The following is a 23,872-nucleotide window of genomic DNA, read 5'->3' as shown; positions in this document are numbered from 1 at the left end:
GTTTCAGCTTTCAGTTCTATATACCCAGATTTTTGGAGGGAGGGGGACAATAAAGTATTATAATTTTGAAAGGGGAACGGAGCCCAACCTAAAAGAGATTTCTAATTTTTCCCTAAAAATCTGGTTTTTTTTTAAAGCATCCCTCATTGCCTAAACGTGGAATCCATTTCTATAATTTCACCTAACCTAGAAAGCTAATGTGGATCTGGGATTATCTAACAAAGTTTGGTCTGGTCTGTAGGACACCATGATTAAACCTACAGTCTGAAGTGTGGTTGGGTGTCCTCTCTGGAGAAATGAATTCCTGCTGGCTGGATGAGGAACATAAAGTACACCAACACAGCCCTGCTTTGCCATCTCCTCTAAGAATTCAACAGATGAAAATGTGTACATTTGTTCTTCTTAGACCAAGCTATGGAAATTCTGAGAGTTGAAGTCCACACATCTTAAAATTTCTGTGGCTGAGAAACATTGCCCTGGACCCATGTCCTCTGAATTTTTAAAGCTGGAGCTTCTCCTCACAGGTATTCTTGGAACCACAACAGAGTAATCCAATGAGCTGTTTTTGAAGTGATGAATCAGATATCTCTTCTAAAGCAGATTTAGATAGTTATTATGAATTATTCTATATAGATTTGTATCTGATCTGCCCTAGGAACTATGCTTATTTTATTTCCAGTTCTGGTTTTGTACCATTCCTGATTACCTCCAACAAATCTAAGAACTGAAGAAACATGTTTGTGAAATGCCTTCAAATATGATGCACAATTTAGTAACTTTTGAAGAAAGAATGACAGACTGAAGATGACTCCCCAAAAAGCAAAGCCAACAACTGTGGCAAATAATAAAGACCTGGGAAGGAGACCAGTTATTCAAATCCATCTAAACAAAGAAGAGGAATGAAATTACTCACGAGTGCTCCATTTTGCAAAGGGGAATGTGAAATAGCTGTTGTCAGTGGGTTTTGAGCACTGGGAGACGAGAGAGTAACCATCTTTTCAAATCATAGTCATTGCCTTTGCAAAAATGTTCACACATACATCCTTTTCTAATACTTTTGATAATTACTTGTTAACTAGTTTTCAGCTATTAAAAATCTTTGAATTAATGTTTGAAATCACTGAGTGACTTTATCTTCAATGCTTAACATAAGAAAGTTTGAACCACAGGCTTAAGAACTGAAAAGAAATTGAAATAAACTGCAAAAGATTAAAACTTTGAATTTTAAAAGGGACTAAAATTCCAGATAAATTTGAAGTAATATTTTGGAATTAATTTTAAAGAATTCTTTTTGTTTTGCTTTCTTTTAAAAAAAAGGTTAAGGTTCGTTCTTGTGGGTTGGTTTCCAAATATTTTGTTACCAGGCTAGGTAATATCTTCAGTGGACTTTAGGGATGTCAATGTCAGTGCTCATCTGTTTATAAGGGCTTCAGGTGTGGGTGTATCAAGTGAGGGTCTTGTGATTGGTCAGGTTGAATGATCAATGAGTCTCGTGCTTGATAGGTTACATCAGATGAGAGTCATTGAGAGGTGAAGTTGGTTGGGAGGTGGGGTTGGCTGAGGATAGGTGCTGTCTCTGGTTGACTGTGCAGTTGATATGGATTCTGAATAAGTATCCTGATGCTGTGCATATTATAGCTGGGACTTTAATCAGGCTGATTTAAAAGCAGTTCTCCCTAAATTCTATCAGCATGTTAAGTGTGCCACTAGAGGAGCAAACATATTGGACAAAGTATATACCAACATTAAACATGGCTACAGGGTTATACAATTACCACATTTGGGACAATCAGACAATGTGTCACTGCTTTTAGCAATAGCATACATGCCTCTCAGGAGATGGACTCTGCCTATAATAAAGACAATGAAATCTTGGCCACAAAATGCTTCCCAAAACAATTTCAGGATTGTTTTGAGAACACAAATTCAGACATCTTTTACCATCCTGACTTAGAGGAGCACACTGCAGCTGTCCTGTGCTATATCAAACATTACACAGATACTATCACTGTGAATAAACGTATTAGGACCTATCCCAATCAGAAGGCCTGGATGACTAAGGAAGTCCAGCGCCTCTTGTGTGACAGGACCAAGGCCTTTAGGTCCGATGATGGGGCAAGATACAATGCTGCTAGAGCTAGTCTGAAGAAAGGTATTTGGAAGGCCAAGACTGATTATAAGAGGAAGATTGAGAATAATTTTTATAGTAACAACATGAGGCAAGCGTCATCTTGTTACTAACCATCAACCGACTAATGTCATCCCTCTGAGTGGGATGCTTCATTGGCAGAGGAGCTGAATCATTTCTTTGCTTGCTTTGAAGTGGAAACATCAGAGACAGCTAAAATACAGCTACCAGCCCATTGTAGCCCCACCTCATTGTGGAAAAATAGGAGGTGAGGAGTGTTTTGAGGCCCGTGGACCCTAGAAGGGCTGCCAGTCCTGACAGTATCTCTGGCCAAGTACTTAGAGACTGTGCTGATCAATTAGCTGGAGTCTTTACCAGGATCTTCAACCAGTCTTTATCCCAGTCCACTATTCCATCTTGTTTATTTATTTATTTATTTATTTATTTGATTTTTATACCGCCCTTCTCCCGAAGGACTCAGGGCGGTGTACAGGCAAAAATAAAACAATACAATATACAGATTAAAATACCATTTAAAAAACTTATTTAAATTAGCCTGAGATTAAAAATTTCCATACTAAAAAACCCCATTTAAAATTAATAAAATTTCCCCTTAAAACTAATTTAAGCCAGCCCCGCGCGGATAAAGAGATGTGTTTTTAGTTCGCGACGAAATGTCCGAAGGTCAGGTATTTGACGTAGACCCGGGGGAAGCTCATTCCAGAGTGTGGGCGCCCCCACAGAGAAGGCCCTTCCCCTGGGGGCCGCCAGCCGACATTGTTTGGCGGACGGCACCCTGAGAAGTCCCTCTCTATGGGAGCGTACGGGTTGGTGGGAGGCGTGTGGTAGCAGCAGGCGGTCCCGTAAGTACCCAGGTCCTAAGCCATGGAGCGCTTTAAAGGTCATAACCAACACCTTAAAGTGCACTCGGAAAGCCACAGGCAGCCAGTGCAGCCTGCGCAGGATCGGTGTTACATGGGAGCTACGTGTAGCTCCCTCTATAACCCGCGCAGCTGCATTCTGGACTAACTGAAGCCTCCGAGCGCACTTCAAGGGGAGCCCCATGTAGAGAGCATTACAGTAATCCAAGCGAGAGGTAACGAGCGCATGAGTGACCGTGCATAAGGCCTCCCGATCAAGGAAGGGGCGCAACTGCCGAACCAGGCGGACCTGGTGGAAGGCCCCCCTGGAGACGGCCGTCAAATGATCTTCAAACGACAGCCGATCGTCCAGGAGGACACCTAAGTTGCGCACCCTATCCTTTGGGGCCAATAACTCACCTCCAACAGCCAGCCGCGGCTGCAGCTGACTGAATCGGGGTGCCGGCATCCACAGCCACTCCGTCTTGGAGGGATTAAGCTTGAGCCTGTTTCTCCCCATCCAGACCCGTACGGCTTCCAAGCACCGGGACAGCACTTCAACAACTTCATTGGGGTGGTCCGGGGTGGAAAAGTACAGCTGGGTGTCATCAGCGCACTGCTGGTATCTCACCCCGAAACCACTGATGATCTCACCCAACGGCTTCATGTAGATGTTGAACAGAAGGGGCGAGAGAATCGACCCCTGAGGCACCCCACAAGTGAGGCCCCTCGCGGTCGACCTCTGCCCCCCTGTCAACACCGTCTGCGACCGGTCGGAGAGATAGGAGGAGAACCACCGATATACGGTGCCTCCCACTCCCAATCCCCCCAACCGGCGCAGCAAGATACCATGGTCGATGGTATCGAAACGCCGCTGAGAGGTCTAATAGGACCAGGGCAGAGGAATAACCCCTGTCCTGAGCCCTCCAGAGATCATCCACCAATGCGACCAAAGCTGTCTCCGTGCTGTATCCGGGTCGGAAGCCGGACTGGAACGGGTCTAGATAGACGTCTTCATCCAGGTATTGGGGTAGCTGTCGCGCCACGGCACTCTCTACAACCTTCGCAACAAAGTGAAGGTTGGAGACTGGACGATAATTACCCAAAATAGCTGGGTCCAGGGAGGGCTTCTTAAGGAGGGGTCTCACCACCGCCTCTTTCAAGGCGGCAGGGAAAACCCCTTCCAACAAAGAAGCGTTGATAATCCTCTGGAGCCAGCCTCGTGTCACCTCCTGAGTGGCCAGTACCAGCCAGGAAGGGCACGGGTCCAGTAAACATGTCGTGCCGTGAAGCCTCCCCAACAACCTGTCCACGTCCTCGGGAGCCACAGGGTCAAACTCATCCCAAATGGACTCAACAAGACGTGCCTCCTCTCCCTCGCTTGGATCATCTCAAATTCGATCCAGACCGTCCCTTAGCTGAGCGATTTTATCGTATAGATAACCGCTAAACTCCTCGGCTCGTCCTGCAAGGTCATCCGCACCTCCTGATGTAGGAGAGAGCGGGTGACCCGAAACAGGGCGGCCGGGCGGTTATCTGCCAACGCAATGAGGGTGGAGGCGTAGGAACGCCTCGCTTCCCTCATTGCCACTAGGTAGGTCCTAGAATAGGACCTAACTAGTGTCCGATCAGTTTCGGAGCGACTGGACCTCCAAGTGCTCTCCAGGCGTCTTCTCCGGCGTTTCATCTCCCTCAGCCCCTCGGAGAACCAAGGGGCCGGTCGAGATCTACGCCGGGTCAGAGGCCGCAAAAGCGCGACACGGTCCAAGGCCCCGGCCGCGGCCTGTTCCCAGGCTACGACCAGTTCCTCAGTCGTGCCGTGGGCCAGTTTCTCAGGGAATGGCCCAAGCTCCGTCAGGAACCTCTCGGGGTCCATCAGGCGCCTGGGACGGAACCACCGTATAGGTTCCGTCTCCCTGCGGTGGTGAATGGCGGTTCGGAAGTCTAGGCGAAGGAGAAAATGATCGGACCATGACATTGGTTCTGTTACTAAATCATCTAATACCAGATCATTTAACCACTGTCCAGAGATATAAAGCAGATCCAGTGTGCCTCCCCCCGTGTGCGTAGGGCCATCATTTACTCGAATCAGGTCCAAGGCCGTCATGGAAGCCAAGAACTCCCGAGCTGCCGTCGATGACGAGCCAGCTGATGGCAGGTTGAAATCCCCCATGACTATAAGTCTGGGGGTCTCAACCGCCACAGCAGCAAGTACCTCCAACAGCTCAGGCAGGGCTGTGGTCACGCAGCAAGGAGCCAGGTACGCGATCACCAAGCCCAACTGATTCCTATAGCCCCACCGCACATAGAGGGATTCACAACCAGCAATCTGAGGAATAGTGGTCTCCCTCGGCTCTAGATCCTCCTTTGAAGGCTTCCACCATTGTTCCACTGCCAAAGAAGTTCCCTATCAATAACCTCAATGACTACAGACCAGTGGCACTCACTCTTATCATCATGAAGTGCTTTGAGAAATTGGTCTGTAGGCACATTACTTCTGGTCTTCCGCATATATTTGATAAATATCAGTTTGCATACAAAACAAATAGATCTACAGAGGACGCTATGGCCATCACTCTTCACTGCTCTGACTCATCTGGAATAGCAGGGGGGCTATGTGAGAATGCTTTTTGTAGATTTTAGTTCTGCATTTAACACAATTCTTCGACATAGACTAGTGTCTAAACTTATGGACCTTGGGCCTCCTTATTCAATCTGCCTTTGGATTATGGATTTCCTATCTGGCTGCTCTCAGAGGTCAGATTAGGAAATTATTTTAAAAAAATAATTTTTAATTATTTAAATATTTATTATTCATTTAAATATAAATATTTAAATATATTTATATTTAAATATTTAAATATAAATTATTTAAATATAAATATTTAAATATATTTAATTATTTAAATATAAATTATTTAAATATAAATATTTATTTAAATATAATTATTTAAATATTTAAATAATATTTTAAAAAATAGTAAAAAACTATTTAACACCAACAACAACACAACTACCCTCCAAAAAGACCTTGACTTTGTATCCGAATGGTCTAAAACTTGGCAACTCCAAATCTCAACCAGCAAATGCTCAGTCTTACATATTGGAAAAAAGAACCAAAACACTAAGTACGAGCTTGATGGACATTACCTTACAGATGACCCCCACCCTGTTAAAGACCTTGAAGTTTTCATATCAAATGATCTAAGTGCCAAAGCCCACTGCAACTACATCACAAAAAAGGCTCTAAGAGTTGTAAACCTAATCTTGCGTAGCTACACTACACTACACTACTAACCAGAGCATATAAAACATTTGCTAGACTAATTCTTGAATACAGCTCACCTGTTTGGAACCCATACCACATTTCTGATATCAACACAATTGAACGTGTCCAGAAATATTTTACAAGAAGAATTCTCCACTCCTCCGAATACAACAAAATACCTTATGCCACCAGACTTGAAATCCTGGGTTTAGAAAATTTAGAACTCTGCCGCCTTCAACAGGACCTGTGTTTAACTCATAGAATCATCTATTGCAATGTCCTTCCTGTTGAAACCTTCTTCGGATTCAATCACAACAATACAAGAGCAAACAATAGATTTAAACTTAATGTTAACCGCTTCAATCTTGATTGCAGAAAATATGACTTCTGTAACAGAGTTGTTAATGCTTGGAACACATTACCTGACTCTGTGGTCTCTTCTCAAAATCCCAAAATCTTTAACCAAAAACTATCTACTATTGACCTCACCCCATTCCTAAGAGGTCTATAAGGGGCATGCATAAGAGCACAAATGTGCCTACCGTTCCCTGTCCTATTGTTCCTCTTCATTATATCCAATTAATACAGTTATTACATACTTATGCTCATATATATGCTTATATGTTATATAGTTATTTCATGTTAATGCTTATATACACTGCTATGACAAAATAAATAAAAATAAATAAATAAATAAATAAAAATAATCATACCTCCTTGGCCCTTCTTCTTAACACTGGTACACCACAGGGTTGCATGTTGAGTCCCTTACTCTATACTCTTTATGTGAATAACTGCATTCCCACTCACGCTAGTAATACTATTAGTAAATTTGCAGATGATACAACAGTGGTGAGATAAGTCTATTTGTTCCAAAATAGTGGGGATAAATCTGCCTATCGAGATGAGATGGACCAGTCACTATTCACACATTGCTTCCAGCACATAATGGCTGCCTTTCCTCTTATCCTGGGCACCCTTTTTTTGAACAATTACCATCTGGCAGACGGTACAGGATAATAAATACAAGAACTGAAAAACAGCTTCTATCCCAGAGCAGTACCTATACTGAATTCTACTGCATAGTGTAATGTTTATGCAGTATTAGGGGTTTTCAATTCAGTTGTATAGAATGTAAAGGATGTGTGTTTTTGTTTTATTTTTATAGTTTTCTTATGTATTATGTACACTGAAGATGGCATTTAATTTTGTTGTACAAGGTGTAATGACAATAAACTAAACTAAACTGAGGAATTCATAGGCTGGTTGTAGGTTAATGTTGATAGAATTGCTTGTGGAGTTCCAGGCTTCAATGAGCTCATGAATGTGGCGGGTGGTAGCATGGCCAATGACTTTTGTGGAACAAAAAAAAAAATTAATACATAAAAAAATGAAGCATGGAAAGAAATAATTTGTTGTAAATTAGGAGCAGATGAAATGTATTGTAATGAAGCCTGAAAATCACTTCTATATTTTTTTAATTTTTATTTACTATACTCTTACTTTTTTTTTTCCTATCTATTCTTTATCTCTTTGTTTCTGGTTTGCAGCTTTTGCTCTTTCTATTTTTCTGTCTTCTAGTTTGTATAAGCTTTTACTGTTGTAATTATATTTAATAAAATTACTTTAAAACACAACATTAATAAAATGTAATTTCTATATTTGTCTTTTAGAGGTGTGACTGGAAAACTGACTGAGTTCCCCTGGATTCTGAGCTCACTAATGGGGAGTTATCTCTACCCAATAGGAGTCCTGCAAAGATATCCAGAAGGGGGACAACACTATCAAAAAGAATTACCTTTCTTAAGCAATGGTGACTACAGGCAAAACAAGTAACTTTTTTTTATTCCATATCCAAAGGCTTATTACTGGTATTTTGGAAATTTTCAGTGCATCCTCTGACTACAATTGCATTAGCTTTGCACATTTCAGCAACTCCAACCTGATCCATTTATTTTTGTTTCCAAAATGTCTGTGAGACTCAGTAGGCACTGAATTGAAATGGACACTTCCATTCATACTGGTAAAAGCAGTTAACTCAGACTGCATTTAGGGAGAGAAAGGCAGCACATTCCATAAATTACCCAATCCAAATTGAAACCTAGCACTAGTAATTGCCTTATTGCTCTGCCCAAAGAAATATTTGTTTAAAGGCCTTGATTCACTACTGCCAATTCTTTTATAGATGCAATTCCCTAATTCCTATTCAGGTTAGTTCCCCTTACTGCTATCTTGCAGGAAAGAAAGCAAGAACCTAATACCATGAAATTGCTGTTAGCAATTTTGCACAGGAGGTAGTGATTGGCTAATAATTTCTTCAAATTAGCCTATGTAAGTATATAAAACTTCTATGCAGCTGGGTACCAGGTTTCAGTGCAAAGGATTAGGTATTTCCTTTTAATAAAGTCTCACCCTATATTTAAACCATGGCATAGGTTGACAATGTTGGTATTATCACTATATGAACTAATCATGGTTTGAAAGACTTATATTGACCAACACCAATCTAAACTTATCATCAGAAAAAGTCTGTTTACTCTGCCCAGAGAAAACAGTTAACAATCAGCATTGAAATATTTTATTGATTTTTTTTTGTTTACATTTATATCCCGCCCTTCTCCGAAGACTCAGGGCGGCTTACAGTGTATAAGGCAATAGTCTCATTCTATTTGTATATTTTTTACAAAGTCAACTTATTGCCCCCCCAACAATCTGGATCCTCATTTTACCTACCTTATAAAGGATGAAAGGCTGAGTCAACCTTGGGCCGGGCTTGAACCTGCAGTAATTGCAGGCTACTGTGTTCTAATAACAGGCTTCTTAACAGCCTGAGCTATTCCAGCCCCTATTGTTCAAAGGTTCATCATTTAATAATACCATTAGTGTTTTGCACTAAATTGTTGGATAGTTTTGTCCTTAACAATCCAGCATAGAAATGTACTATGTCAGGGTTAATATTACACTAAATCCTAATGTGGCTTGTTTAGTTTGGGTGTAGCATATGAAATAAGCTTTATCACCATGATTTGTAAATTTATGGCTTAATGTATTTATGAACCCATACAATTAGGGCCTTTTAATTAATTATGATTTAGCATATGTGAACCAAGGCAAATTCAAGTTACAATAGAAATAGCTCGTGGTCAAACTATTAAGCTAAAATAAGATCTTAGTCATGAAGTCAATATCCTAAAAAAAGACAATAGGAATGGAATGGCCTTTTACACAAAGAATTATATAAAATTCAAATGATTTAATTACATTAATTTGATCTTGTGTTTAATAACATGCAGAGTTATTACAGAGAGATGGCAAAAGAGCACTTAACCTCGGCTTAGATGTGATTAGAAAGGCTTTTACTGACAGCAAATTCTCAGATTTTTAATAAGAATCAAATCACTGATCAGAGAAAACCATTTGCATAGTACAAAGTGAACTTGGCTGTAAAGAAGTCCAGTAAGAAAATTTCAATTTCTTTGTTGACAAGATAGTAAATAAACCTCTTATAATTATTATTGTTGTTGTTGTTGTTATATAAAATATTATTTTTAAATACTTACATATTCTAACAGGGCATTGTTTCTGGTTACCACCTTTAAAGCGCTCCATGGCTTAGGACCCGGGTACTTATGGGACCGCCTGCTGTTACCTTTTGCCTCCCACCGACCCGTACGCTCACACAGAGAGGGCCTTCTCAGGGTGCCATCCGCCAAGCAATGTCGGTTGGCGGCCCCCAGGGGAAGGGCCTTCTCTGTTGGAGCTCCTACGCTTTGGAATGAACTTCCCCCTGGTTTACGTCAAGTGCCTGATCTTCGGACTTTTCGCCGTGAGCTGAAAACGCACCTATTTATTCAAGCGGGACTGGATTAAAATTTTATTGGGGTTATTTATATTTTAAGATTTTAAATTGTTTTAAATTTTCGGCCACATTATAATATGTTTCTTTTTAATTTCTTTTAATCTGTATATAGTGTATTTTTACTTGGCTGTACACCGCCTTGAGTCCTTCGGGAGAAGGGCGGTATAAAAATCGAAATAAATAAATAAATAAATAAATAAGCAACACAAAATCAAAGTAAGAGTCAGTCACTCCCAGATTAGAGAGAACTAAATTGTTAACATAGATCGTGTACCTTCCAAGGCAATCAACAGTGCAACAAAGTATAAATATAAGCATGTTTAGAGAATAAACTATAAAGTCTGTTTAGGCCTAGTCATATACGTAAATTAATTGACTAGTCACCCAAGGTATACTATGGAGTTACAGTAATATATTATGGGATTTGTTCATTTCTTTATGAATTTTAGCCTTTATCACATATTTTGACTTACTAGCCAAGCAATTGAAAAGCACATGAGGCAGAAGATTTTAATTTCAGTCTTTACGCTGTATCAGATCACTTAAACTAGAGAAGCACACAATGAGAAAAATAAAAGTTAATCCAAGCTCACGGTACTTTGACAAGACAACATGCTTAATATGTATGGAAATGTGAAATAACATAACACTTGTAAAACAGTTTTTCCTATAATGTTTGTAATATGTCCATAACAGTTTTTTTCTTAGGTGATTAGATCAAATCACACACAGACATGAACATTACTTTACTTTTCATATGTATTTCTTCCTTATCTCATCTAAACTTCATAGAACCTGAGCAATGTTTGCTATTGTAGTTAGTACTAGTGCTTGGACAGAATTTGAGCAATTGAAGATATATCTTAGTAAACCAAATGGTTCAAATTGTCCTTGAAGTACACTTTCATTTTATTATCTATCATGTGGTTTCTATTTTCTTCTGATTACAATAGAAAATTAACAGATCACTCTTTCAAATTCATCGGCATTCCTTAATTAAATTTAAGCACTCTGTGGAGTGCTTATATTTTTGTTGACTTCTAGACAAATTCAGATAATATAATTTTTAGTTTGTGAGCTGGAGTGAAAAATATCTCAGTTAGCCAAATCATTTGCATGTTTGCCAATAAAATAACATTGATATGTCCAATTAACATGAGAAAATTGCCTTTAGTTTGTTGTGTCATCAAATCAGGCCTAGATCTGGAGATTTGTGATTGAATGCTCTGTTTCAATCAGATAACTCTTTGCAGTTCTTTTTTATCGCTGTATTAATATTCTCTCAATCCAGAGTATCAGTCATTTTCTTCTATTTTTTTCTGTCAAACAGTCTCTTGCTTGTGTAGCACATATTCACTAACACTGCATCAAGAAATTACGTAATTTTTATTTCTTCTATCATCAATATATTGGTTCCTGGTAGATATGTCCAAATCTGTAATTCAGGTGTACATATCTTCTTTTTCATATTCTCTACGGCTTTCTCAACTGTTTGTAAGCATTGGGAAAACATTCATTATTGTAGATCTCTGCTGCATCAAAATTTCTTATCCTTCATTATCATCTCTATCTTTGTCATTGCTTTCCTCCCTAGGATCAAACTTCTCTTTATTTCTCCAGAACATTTTCTGGAGAAAATGTCTCTGTATTCTTGAGCCTAAGAAAAGAAAAAATAACTGAATCAGACTAAAGCACATCTTAATCCAGCGATTTTTTTTCAAGAGTACAAACTAAACAAATGGGAGAGACATATTGCTTACCTTCTTAGTGCTGATATTAGAAGCATGCTACAACCAACCCATAAGGATGATGGTTGGGTTGATGAGACAGGAATAATTCACATAGAGAAGCCATTTCATAGTGAGGTTATTTTGATTTTTTTTTTCTCACAAGTTTCTCTTCCTTAAGACTATGCAACCTTTTCTGAAAGTCCTCTTTTTTCAATGTTTCTTGTCTCTTACAGCTATGCGGAAATTCTGAATTTACCAAATTTATTCCTTACACAATCACAAACCCTGACTATATTGCTCTTGGACAAATCTTGTTGATGCACTTAATTTAATTTTCTAAACTTAACATATATATTTGACATCCATTATTTACCACCTGTTCCACAAATTGTGACGGAAGGATCCTACCTAACTGGATTACATTTCTCCTGCTTCCTATTATGTACAATTGAAATAATGCCTGAATTTTTTAACCTGGAAATGTCTAAGTAAATAATATACAAATTAATTTGTATGTTGTGAATTTAGCCAATTCAGTTCCAGGTTTGTTCCTCCAGTTTTAGCATTCCATTCATCTGCAAGTAGTATTTTTTTCCCCCAGATATGACTGTGGAGTTCCTACTAATGAAATAATTTCTTACACATCCATAGAGATTGTTAAATTCAGAATTTGATAACACACCCCATTTGATAGCATTCTCTTACAGTATAAAGTATTCTGTGGATTAGTCTCAGAGCAAGACAATTTACTTCGCATGAGAAGTTTACTCTAAGAGCTGGATCACTTCTGAGTTTGGTTTGGGGGTAACTCATACTCACATGAAAGAGTCTGTTCAAGAAACAGATTTAACTACCAGAAGAAAAAAAATATTTCAGAGAGAATTTAACAAAAAGGATGAAAACCCCAAAAGAATAAAAAACTAAGATGTCACAAAGAATTGCCATAAAAGAACTGATAGTAGATGTAAAACCAAAGATGGCCAATAAATAGAATAGAATAGAATAGAATAGAATAGAATTTTATTGGCCAAGTGTGATTGGACACACAAGGAATTTGTCTTGGTGCATATGCTCTCAGTGTACATAAAAGAAAAGATACGTTCATCAAGGTACAACATTTACAACACAATTGATGATCAATATATCAATATAAATCATAAGGATTGCCAGCAACAAGTTATAGTCATACAGTCATAAGTGGAAAGAGATTGGTGATGGGAACTATGAAACGATTAATAGTAGTGCAGATTCAGTAAATAGTCTGACAGTGTTGAGGGAATTATTTGTTTAGCAGAGTGATGGCCTTCGGGAAAAAACTGTTCTTGCGTCTAGTTGTTCTGGTGTGCAGTGCTCTATAGCGTCGTTTTGAGGGTAGGAGTTGAAACAGTTTATGTCCAGGATGCGAGGGATCTGCAAATATTTTCACGGCTCTCTTCTTGATTCGTGCAGTATACAGGTCCTCAATGGAAGGCAAGTTGGTAGCAATTATTTTTCTGCAGTTCTAATTATCCTCTGAAGTCTGTGTTTTCTTGTTGGGTTGCAGAACCGAACCAGACAGTTATAGAGGTGCAAATGACAGACTCAATAATTCCTCTGTAGAATTGGATCAGCAGCTCCTTGGGCAGTTTGAGCTTACTGAGTTGGCGCAGAAAGAACATTCTTTGTTGTCCTTTTTAATGATGTTTTGATGTTAGCTGTCCATTTGAGATCTTGCGATATGATAGAACCCAGAAATTTGAAGGTTTCTACTGTTGATACTGTGTTGTCAAGTATTGTGAGAGGTGGAAGTATGGAAGGGTTTTCCTAAAATCTACCACCATTTCTACGGTTTTGAGTGTGTTCAGTTCCAGATTGTTTTGGTTGCACCACAAGGCTAGTCGTTCGACCTCTCGTCTATATCGGATTCGTCATTGTCTCGAATGAGACCAATCACTGTTGTGTCATCTGCGAACTTCAGTAGCTTAACAAATGGATCATTGGAGATGCAGTCATTGGTATACAGAGAGAAGAGAAGTGGGAGAGCACACAGCCTTGGGGGCCCCTGTGCTAATTGTACAGGTATTTGATGTGATCTTGCTTAGCTTCACCTGCTGCTTCCTGTTTGTTAGGAAGCTTGTGATCCACTTACAAGTCTGTTCCGGTACCTGTAGCTGGTTTAGCTTAGTTAGAAGAATGTCTGGAATGATGGTATTGAATGCTGAACTAAAGTCTACAAAAGGACCCTTGCATAGGTCTTTGGAGACTCAAGATGTTGTAGGATGTAGTGCAGAGCCATATTAACAGCATCATCTGTTGATCTATTTGCTCGGTATGCAAATTGCAAGGGGTCTAAAAGCGGATTCGTGATGGTTTTCAGGTAGGAAAGCACTAGCCTTTCAAAGGGTTTCATGACTACAGATGTTAGAGCAACTGGTCTGTAGTCATTCAGTTCCTTGATGGTGGGCTTCTTGGCACTGGGATGATGGTAGGCGTTTGAAGCAAGAAGGAACATAGCACATCTCTAGTGATTTATTGAAAATATGGGTGAAGATGGGGCCAATTGGTCAGCACAGACTTTTAAGCAAGAAGGAGTTATCTTGTCTGGGCCTGGAGCTTTTCCTGGCTTTTGTCTGTGAAATAGGTCCTGCACTTCCTTTTCTGTGATCACTAGGGGTTGTGAACCCAATGAAATGGGGTCAGTTGTAGGAGGCTTGGCTGTTGTTGCTGTGTCTGAGATGGGAGTTGTGGAGATAGGTGGCTGTAGTTTCCTTTCAAACCTGCAGTAAAACTCATTCAGGTCATCTGCCAGTTGTTGATTACCTTCAGCCTGGGAAGGAGGTTTGCCATAGCCGGTGATATTTTTAAGAGTTTTCCACATGTTTGCTGGTTCATTTGCTGAAAATTGATTCTTTAGCTTTTCAGAGTAGCTTCTTTTTGCTGCTCTTATCTCCCTTGTTAGTGCATTTCTGGCCTGATTGTACAGCATTTTATCACCTTTTCTGTAGGCTTCCTCTTTGGAATGTCGTAGCTGCTTAAGTTTAGGTGTAAACCAAGGTTTGTTATTACTGTGTATTCGCAAGTTCCTTGTAGGTACACATAGGTCTTCACAGAAGCTGACATATGATGTTACAGTATCTGTGAGTTCATCCAGGTCTGCAGAGGTATCTTTAAAAATATTCCAATCAGTGCAGTCAAAACATGCCTGTAGCTTTAATTCTGATTCCTCCGTCCAGGTAAATTGTTTTTGTAGTATCCTTCCTGTCTGACCCAACTAGGAAGGACTGCTTGTTTCTCACAGATATCCTGAGAGGCCCATTCCATGCTGTGGGTTATTGTTAGTTTTATTCTTTTATTTTGGACCTTGCCAGAAAGACATATCATCCACAGCACCAACAGGCATTACTGTAAAAATCATTAAAAGTGTTGCAGCTAACAGAATGGAAATTCCCCTTGAAAGTTTATCTTAAGGTCATTTCCATTTGAAACGATGAGATAATGTCCAAAAGCCAATGAACAAAAGACAACAAACAAAATCATTAATATTATTCCTCAAATGTCTAGGCTTCAGGTTTCATGAGAGTTTGCATGACTCCAGATTGTCACTTCAAAAATGTGCCCCCAAACAGAAAAATAACAATATCAGCATTAGGGTATAGACAAACCAGAAAATTGATTCCACAAAATTACTACAAGTATACTTTATCATGACAGACTATTAGTAACAGAATCTTCACACACACACACACACACACACACACACACACACACACACTGACATACAAACCAGAAGTATGCATACTTCTTCTGCATCTATTTTGGAGAAAATTCCAGATGCCTTCTCTAAGATTATTTCTACAATTCCCTTACAGAATTTATAAATAAGAAGAAAATGAAAAACAAAACCTATTTAAAAATTCCAGAATAGATTAGGGAGTGGATTAAAGTGCACAAAACCAAGATAAAGTCAGAATCAATAAACATGTTGAAATTTGCCAATTACATCTAAAATTAGATGTGAACCCCTATACCTGCGGTATGTAGATTATAGGATGAATCTTCTCGGCATCCAGAGAAGTCTGGTCTGAGTTCTAATGTGTTGCCTTCAGTGTAGTGTTGAAACTTTTGCAAATGAAAAGAGTGACTTCTTTTCAGTCATGAACTACAATCTTTAATTTATTAAACATGTTTGAAAAGTAATTAAACTATATATATATATATATATATTTGTTTTCTGAGGTTTTCACGGGTGTTTGTATATAGGTCTTTGGTTGTTCGGGTTTTCTCCCGTGTAAAATTGGAAGTGTCTTGGCGACGTTTCGACGAAGTCTCATTCGTCATCTTCAGGCTTCAGCTTCGTGCTTCTGGGAGCAATGTGTGATCGCAGCTATTTCTTCCTTTTAACTGATAGTGGGGGTTTGAACTGATTGGGTGGGAGCTTGGCTGTGCTCTGATTGGCTGGGGGTTTTTCTGTGCTCTGATTGGCTGGGGGTGTGTCCTGTGTGTCCTGTGTGTCCTGAGCACAACCAAGCCCCCACCAACACAGGACACCCCCCCAGCCAATCAGAGCACAGAAAAACCCCAGCCAATCAGAGCACAGCCAAGCTCCCACCCAATCAGTTCAAACCCCACTATCAGTTAAAGGAAGAAATAGCTGCGATCACACATTGCTCCCAGAAGCACAAGCTGAAGCCTGAAGATGACGAATGAGACTTCGAAACGTCGCCAAGACACTTCCAATTTTACACTATATATATATATATATATATATATATATATATATATATATATATATATATATATATATGTCTCATTCGTCATCTTCAGGCTTCAGCTTCGTGCTTCTGGGAGCAATGTGTGATTGCAGCTGTTTCCTCCTTTTTAACTGCTAGTGGGGGTTTGAACTGATTGGGTGGGAGCTTGGCTGTGCTCTGATTGGATGGGGGGTTTTTTTGTGCTCTGATTGGCTGGGGGGGGTGTCCTGTTTGGGTGGGGGCTTGGTTGTGCTCAGATTAGTCTGAGTTGCAGGGGGATTTGAGCTGGTGAGCTGCACTGCTGCTGTTTGGCTTCGTGTTCGTGGTCGTGCTACATCTTCGTAATGGGTGTCAGTCTGCTGCATGTATGGATTGGAGGGGTTTGAAATGGCTAATGTTGCAGCTGTGGTCTGGCTTCTGGTCCTTGGTCGTGCTTCCTGATCAGTGTGGGTTTAGGTCTGCTTTCTGGGTGGATGTGTGGTGGTGACATCCTGTGTGGACCTCGTGAGTGTGGGTCTGGTGTCATTCCTCGTGTCACACATTGCTCCCAGAAGCACGAAGCTGAAGCCTGAAGATGACGAATGAGACTTCGTCGAAACGTCGCCAAGACACTTCCAATTTTACGCGGGAGAAAACCCGAATAACCAAAGACCTACATACAAACATCCGCGAAAACCTCAGAAAACATATATATATATATATATATGTAGGTCTTGGCATTTTCGGGTCTTTTCCCGTGTAAGGTTGAGAGTATCTTGGCAACGTTTTGACAAGGTCTCACTCATCATCTTCAGGCTGGTGTCTTCGGCTTCGTGCTTCTCAAGCAGAGTGGTCGGAGCTGCCGTCTCTCTATAAATACTGGTGGGGAGGTGGGGAGTGCTGGTTGGCTCTGTGGTTGCATCCTGATTGGTAGGTGGAGTGGGTGTTTGCAGATTGGTTAGCCGTTTCGTAGCATCCTGTGTGGGTGTGGTCCTGGTCTTTTGTTCCTGAGCTTTGGTGTTGTCGCCTCTGAAGTTCTGTGATGTGATGTCTTGAGCAGATGGCTGTGATGCAGCATCCCAGGCCCTGGTTTGGCTCTGAGTCCGAGGTCCTGTCATGTGTTCCTGGTGTGTGTCAGCCTGCTTTGTGTGGGAATCGGAGGGGGGTGCAGCAGCCAGTGGTGTCAGCATGGTCTGGCTTCTGGATGGTGGTTGTGTTTCATCTGTGGGATGGGTTTGGGTTTGAATCTGGTGAGGATGATTAGTGGTGGCGTTGTGTGTTGTCCTGGGTCCAGGGTCAATTTTTGTGGCTGGGACTCATTTATTGACAAAGGCTATATATAAGTATATACATGCATATATATATAAATTTGTTTTCGTACGTTTTCACAGGTATAGGTGTGTAGGTCTTGGCATTTTGGGGTCTTTTCCTGTGTAAGGTTGAGAGTATCTTGGCAATGTTACAACCTTACATAACCTTACACGGGTAAAGACCAAAAATGCCAAGACCTACATATATATTTACATATACATATACATATAAGGTAAAGATTCCCTTGCACATACGTGGTAGTCGTTGCCGACTCTAGGGGACGGTGCTCATCTCCGTTTAAAATCCGAAGAGGCAGCGCTGTCTGAAGACGTCTCTGTGTTCATGTGGCCGGCATGACTCAACACCAAAGGCGCACGGAACGCTATTACCTTCCCACCAAAGGTGGTCCCTATTTTTTCTACTTGCATTTTTACGTGCTTTCGAAACTGCTAGGTTGGCAGAAGCTGGGACAAGTAACGGGAGCTCACCCCGTTACACGGCAGCACTATGTAGTATATATATATTATATATAGTAAACACTTGGGGGGGAAAAGAAAAGAGTGACCACTGAACTTCAGCTGATTCTGACAGATAAAAATATTAATGGCCAAGGATATTTTTTCTTTTTAAATTATAACATTTTTTTTAAAAAACCTAAAAGCCAGCATGGAGAATTTAATTCAGATTCATTGGAGTGTTAGCACCATTTTTATAGGAAAAGTAGATAATTGTATATATCAAAATATTGTATATTGTGAATTTAGCTAATTCAGTTCCAGGTTTCTTTAGTTCTAGCATTCCATTAAAACTAAATTGAATATTGGTTCAGAATGTGTATCAAGACTGAAAGGCCACACTGCAGATTTTGTTGACAAATAAAATCTTTCTTCTCTGATACAATACTGCCATTTAGTGGTTGTCTGGAGTTGATGTTCTTATGGTTACATTTTGTTGTTGTGATTCAGAAGCAAATGTCTGGTAGCATTTTAAAGCCTTTTCATAAAGGAGGCCAGCTTTTGGAATCCAAAACCAGTTTCAATAAGATAGAATGAAATCAGTTTAAATTTGAATAGTGCTCTCTCACCAACCAAGTCCCATAAAAGAACTTTTAAAAATGACAAGGATGACAAAACCAGACAGGAACACAACAGAAACAAACTCACACAAATCTAAAAATTGCCCCTTAATGTTTTTCTTATTTCCAGCATTGATCCATTATACTGTTATATGTCTTAGATAGTTTCTCTGGCATTATATAGCAATTGTACATCACAATTAAAAATTAAATCCTTTTACTCATATTCCTCCCTTTGCTCCATCTGTATAAAGCATTATATTAGTATCCCATTTTATCATCCAATGTTTCACATGCTCTTTTTCTATTTCAAACCTTAGCAAAAGTTTATAGTCATTGGCATGTTAGGTAATTTCAAATCCCATCTTATATAGTTCAATTCCAGTTACTTTTTTTTCGATATTAAATCTTTCTCCTAATTGCACATATAAAAACCTTTGAAAACTATACCCCTCTGCAGTTAAATTTTTTCTCAACTTTAAGTTTTATATATTCATTAGCAATCTTGATATGTAAAGCATTTTTCTTTGCCTGTGTTTCTTTTTTATATAATGTTTCTTGTGAATTGAGATATTTTTGGGCACAGCCTAGGTTTATTCTCAATATGACACTTTTCGCATAACCATTTTTAAAATCTATGTAAACCTTACTGCATTATTAAAAGCCATGCCAACCAAACTTCAGGTATTTTCTTCTAATTGTAACATTATTTTATTTCTCAGCAATACCATTGGCAACATCTTCTTGATATTGGTTGGCCTGCAAAGGGCAATGAGCTTGCTTTAGGTTACCACTAGGAGGGGAGATAGGTAAATGAAAAAAAACAAGGGATAGCATATTTGGGAAATTAAAAATAAAAAACTTCAGGGAACAAGGAAAGCTAAACCTGTTTTATTTTATAGCAAAGATAACTATATCATGGATATATCCATGATATATCCATGACATCAGTAGATATTAAGCCCAACTCAAGGAGGATTTCAGTAGTGACTTTTACATATTATATGCCTTCTTATCAGGAATATAACAGAATTTGGGTAATATATACAATGTGTTCCCAATAATAATTTTAAAAGGCTGTTCAAAAGCAGTAAAATGTATTTAGCATCTCATCTCACTGAATGCCCAATTTATCCTTGCAGCCTTGAATACAGTTGTATGCTTTTAATTTAATTTTTTCCCCAAAGCTACTAAAGCTACTAATCAGCAGCATATGTAGTATTTTACTGGGATTTATTAAAAAGAGAGCTATTTTTGGATGGTGTGTGTGTCACTTGGCTTCTGTGAAACTTACCAGAGGTCATAACTTCAAATTAGAGAATAAAAAACAAAACAGGTAGGGTTAAGGCAAAATTTATATTACATTTAATTCAAATGTAAATGTAATTAATGTAGCATTAAATTGCATTAATTACATGTAATTAATTAATAATTAATTAATGTGATTTCATACTTTCCCCTTCTGTCGTCTCATATTACACTTTGGAGGAATGGCCTTGGGCTCTGCAGGGAGATCAAAGATTTATCTAATTTCTTCCCCACAATTTCCAGATGTCTCAATTTAGTTCAGAAAGAAGTCAAGACTACTAGAAGTAGTAAATGCCACATTCTACTTCAAAGTTACTGGCCATGTCTTGCAGTTTTTAGCTCATTCATGAGGGGTATAGCATCTTCTTCACTGCTCCCAAGTCTGTTGATCCTCTGCATATAGGAGAAAAGGGGAGGTGTTTTCTGAGTTTTGATAGATTTTTCTATTTAAAATATTCCAAAGAAACCTCAGTTACTTATTTAACCATAGAATCTATATCTAGCCACAGACCATTTTTTAATCTAGTAAGTGGATATAAACAATTCAGTGTAGCTAAAGAACTTCTTTAAAAAATGGGTAAAGACTACCGATATTACTTCATCTTCATTATTATTGCTGAATCACACAGTTCAGCTACAGATAGTTCTCAACTTGGCAATTACTCATCCCAGTTCCAAGCAACCTAGCAGTTTGAAAACATCCAAATGTGAGTAGATAAATAGGTACAGCTTTGGCAGGAAAGTTACTGCATTCCTTATTTTCATGCCGACCACATGTTGATAGAAGTATCTGTTAGACAACACAAGCTCCCTCGGCTGCAAATTGGAGATTAGCATTACTTCCTTGAATTGGTCTCTACTGAACAGGGGAAATCTTTAGTCCTTGACTTACAACCATTCATTTGGTTGTCATTCCATACATTGCAGGAACATCTGAAAAGCTCAAGAGGATCTTCAGCCAACACAACATACGTGCACACTTCAAACCCACGAATAGACTAAGGCAAAAGCTTGTTCACCCAAGGATCCTTGTTCCCCAAGGATAAAACACCCAGACACAAACTGAGCAAGTATAAGGCAGTGAGCCATGTACAGATCTGTAAATTGGTGAAACAAAACAATTTCATAAACACATGGCACAACATAGGAGAAAAAAACCCATCAGGACTAGATTCGGCAGTCCATCTGCATTTAAAAGACAAAACCACTCTTTTGAAGATACCATTTTGGACAGACAAAACCACTGGTTTGAAAGAGGGGTCAAAGAAGCTATTTGTTGTGTCCCACTCCTCCGCTGACGGCCGGGTCAGGGAAATCCGAATCAGGCTTGCCTCTGCAGCTCTGCCCAAAGTCCTAGCAAAGTCCTCAGAGCAGGCAGGAGACCAGAAAGTGACTTCAGCAAGATAAGTTCGACTTTGCCTGACTCAGAGACTGCCAGAAAGCAGATCCTTTATATAGGCCATGGGGTGTGGCTCCATGACTCAGCACTCATTAAGGCCTGCCCCTCCCTTCCTTCTGTTGCCTCTGCCTATCCAGTCTTCTGATGTGAGGGTCACTCCAATCAGCAGCTGTTGGAAATAAACTTTCCTCAGGCTCACATGCTGTGGAGGAGGGGGAGGGGTCTAGCTGCTCCGTTTGCCTGGGCATGGAGCCAGAGCTGGGGCCGGGGGATGCTCCCTCCTCTGCAGCCTGCTTGGGCATGGAGCCAGGGCTGGGACCGGGAGGTGCCCCCTCCTCTTCAGCTTGTCTGGGCATGGAGCCAGGACTGGGGCCGGGAGGCATACATTCCTCCGTGTTCGGGAGCAGATAAGAAGGCCCCGGCTGCTGTGAGAGCGGACAAGACACAACACTATTCTGTCAAAATTGAACAGCTGTCTCTCAACAGAGGGGGAAGGATAAATCTCCAAATGACTTCAAAGACTCTCTAAAAAAATATAAATGACTAATTGTCTGAAAGAAATATACATTCTTCCATTCCCCACCATCTAGTCAGAGCTGAAGAAGCTTCTTGGATGAGAAGCAAAACAACTTCAAAGAAAAGTTGTTTCTTGAAAATGGGACATTTGGGACATTTTTCCTACGTGCAGGACATTTTGGGGATATTTTTTTCTTGTCTAAGTGCAGGACTTTATTTTTCTCACCACTGAATTACATCTTGCTGGATAGGGCCCAGGCTCAAGTCTGTCAAGATCATTCTGAATCATAAGTCTATCTTCCAAAGTGTTAGCAATTGCCCCAGCTGTCTGCAAAATTGAGGACTACACACTCAGCCAGTTGAGAATCCATCTAGTGGTACTGTCTATTCCACACTTTTTTATCTTATCAAGAAATAAGCTGTGGTTGACTCTGTGAAATACCTTACTGCAATTCAAACAATGTCTACAATATTTCCTTGATCCACTAATCATTGTATTAAGTAAGGCAGTAAGATTTGTTTGACATGACCTGCTTTCAACAAACCCATGTTAGCCTCTAGTGATCAATTTGTTCATTTCTAAGTGCTCACAAATCCGTTGCTTTATGACCTTTTCTGGAGTTTCCTGGGTATTGGTATCAAACTGATTGGTCTGTAGATTCCAGTTTTGTTCCTGTTTCCAATTTTACTCTTTTTCAAGATTGGAACCACTTCAGCTCTTTTCCAGTCCTCTGGCAGGAGCTCTAAAATGTTATTCAGTGGTTTCAAGATTATATCTGCCAGCTTCTTCAGATCCCTGGGACATAAGCCATCAGGTCTCATCAATTTGAATTCATCCAATTCCTTGCCTACTGTATTTTGACCTGCACTTTTGTTCTGTCTCCCATACTACTTTTGATAGTTATTTTTTCTTTTTTATAAATGTTCTAAAGATATTTATAAAGAAGATATTAAGCATTTCTTTCTCCCTGTTGCCTGTTATTTTCTTGCCATTTTCCCCTATTAGTGGACCAATCATTTTTTTTGGCCACATTTATTTTGGCCATGTCATGCAGGGAAATTTATTGGAGAAAGTAATTATGTTTGAAGAGTTAACCGTAAATGGAAACCAGGCCATCAAAACACACAGTGACTGGACACCATGAAAGCTGACACTAGTCATAGCATTAAAAAATTCAAAGAAGTAGTGCAAAATTGGAAGATGTGAGAGACCTGGCCCATAGGTTCATCAAAACTCAGACACGATGAATGGATAATATCATCATTTCCTTGATTTTCTTCTTGTTACGTATATATTGAAACTTTTTTATTGTCTATGGAGATTCTCAGTCATCCAGGTCATGACTGTCCCAAAGGTCCTTTTCAATCACAACTGAATTTCCTTCAAGAAAATTCAATTGCCTTTTGAAAAGCACCTTTGCAACAACTTTTTTTGTTATTTTTTTGCATTGATTGCAAATCTTAGTTTATTCTTAGTCTTAAATCTTCCCAACTCTATAACAGCAGATTTGGACTATTTAATGGTATTCTGTTTTAGTTATGTGCCCCTCTCCATTTTTTTATAAAGTTAGTCTCTCAGTTTATTAGTGAGCTTTTTGTGCAGCCTTGATGGTTTTGTCTGGAGTCTCTTTTTTCTTTGGGGTATTTTGTTTGGGTTTTACTATCTTCTTTTTCAGGGTTTCCCAGGCATCTTGAACAATTTTTCCCTC

At 39.6% G+C, this 23,872-nt stretch overlaps 1 protein-coding gene across 3 annotated transcripts in view; it reads right to left on the bottom strand.

The window, feature by feature from the left end:
* Nucleotides 1-6,248: 6,248 nt before the first annotated feature.
* The window catches only part of CENPC (centromere protein C), an 84,351-nt gene continuing 66,727 nt past the window's right edge, over nt 6,249-23,872 (bottom strand). The window contains exon 16 of one of the 3 annotated variants that reach the window (XR_009154944.1): nt 6,249-11,772. The gene's annotated coding sequence lies outside the window, so the exon portion shown is untranslated. The remainder of the gene's footprint in view (nt 11,773-23,872) is intronic. The other 2 variants (XR_009154947.1, XM_058181420.1) reach the window with 2 other exon arrangements.

Source organism: Ahaetulla prasina, chromosome 4 (assembly GCF_028640845.1).
Source record: "Ahaetulla prasina isolate Xishuangbanna chromosome 4, ASM2864084v1, whole genome shotgun sequence".
Taxonomy (NCBI): domain Eukaryota; kingdom Metazoa; phylum Chordata; class Lepidosauria; order Squamata; family Colubridae; genus Ahaetulla; species Ahaetulla prasina.
This window is presented reverse-complemented; position numbering and strand designations above follow the sequence as displayed.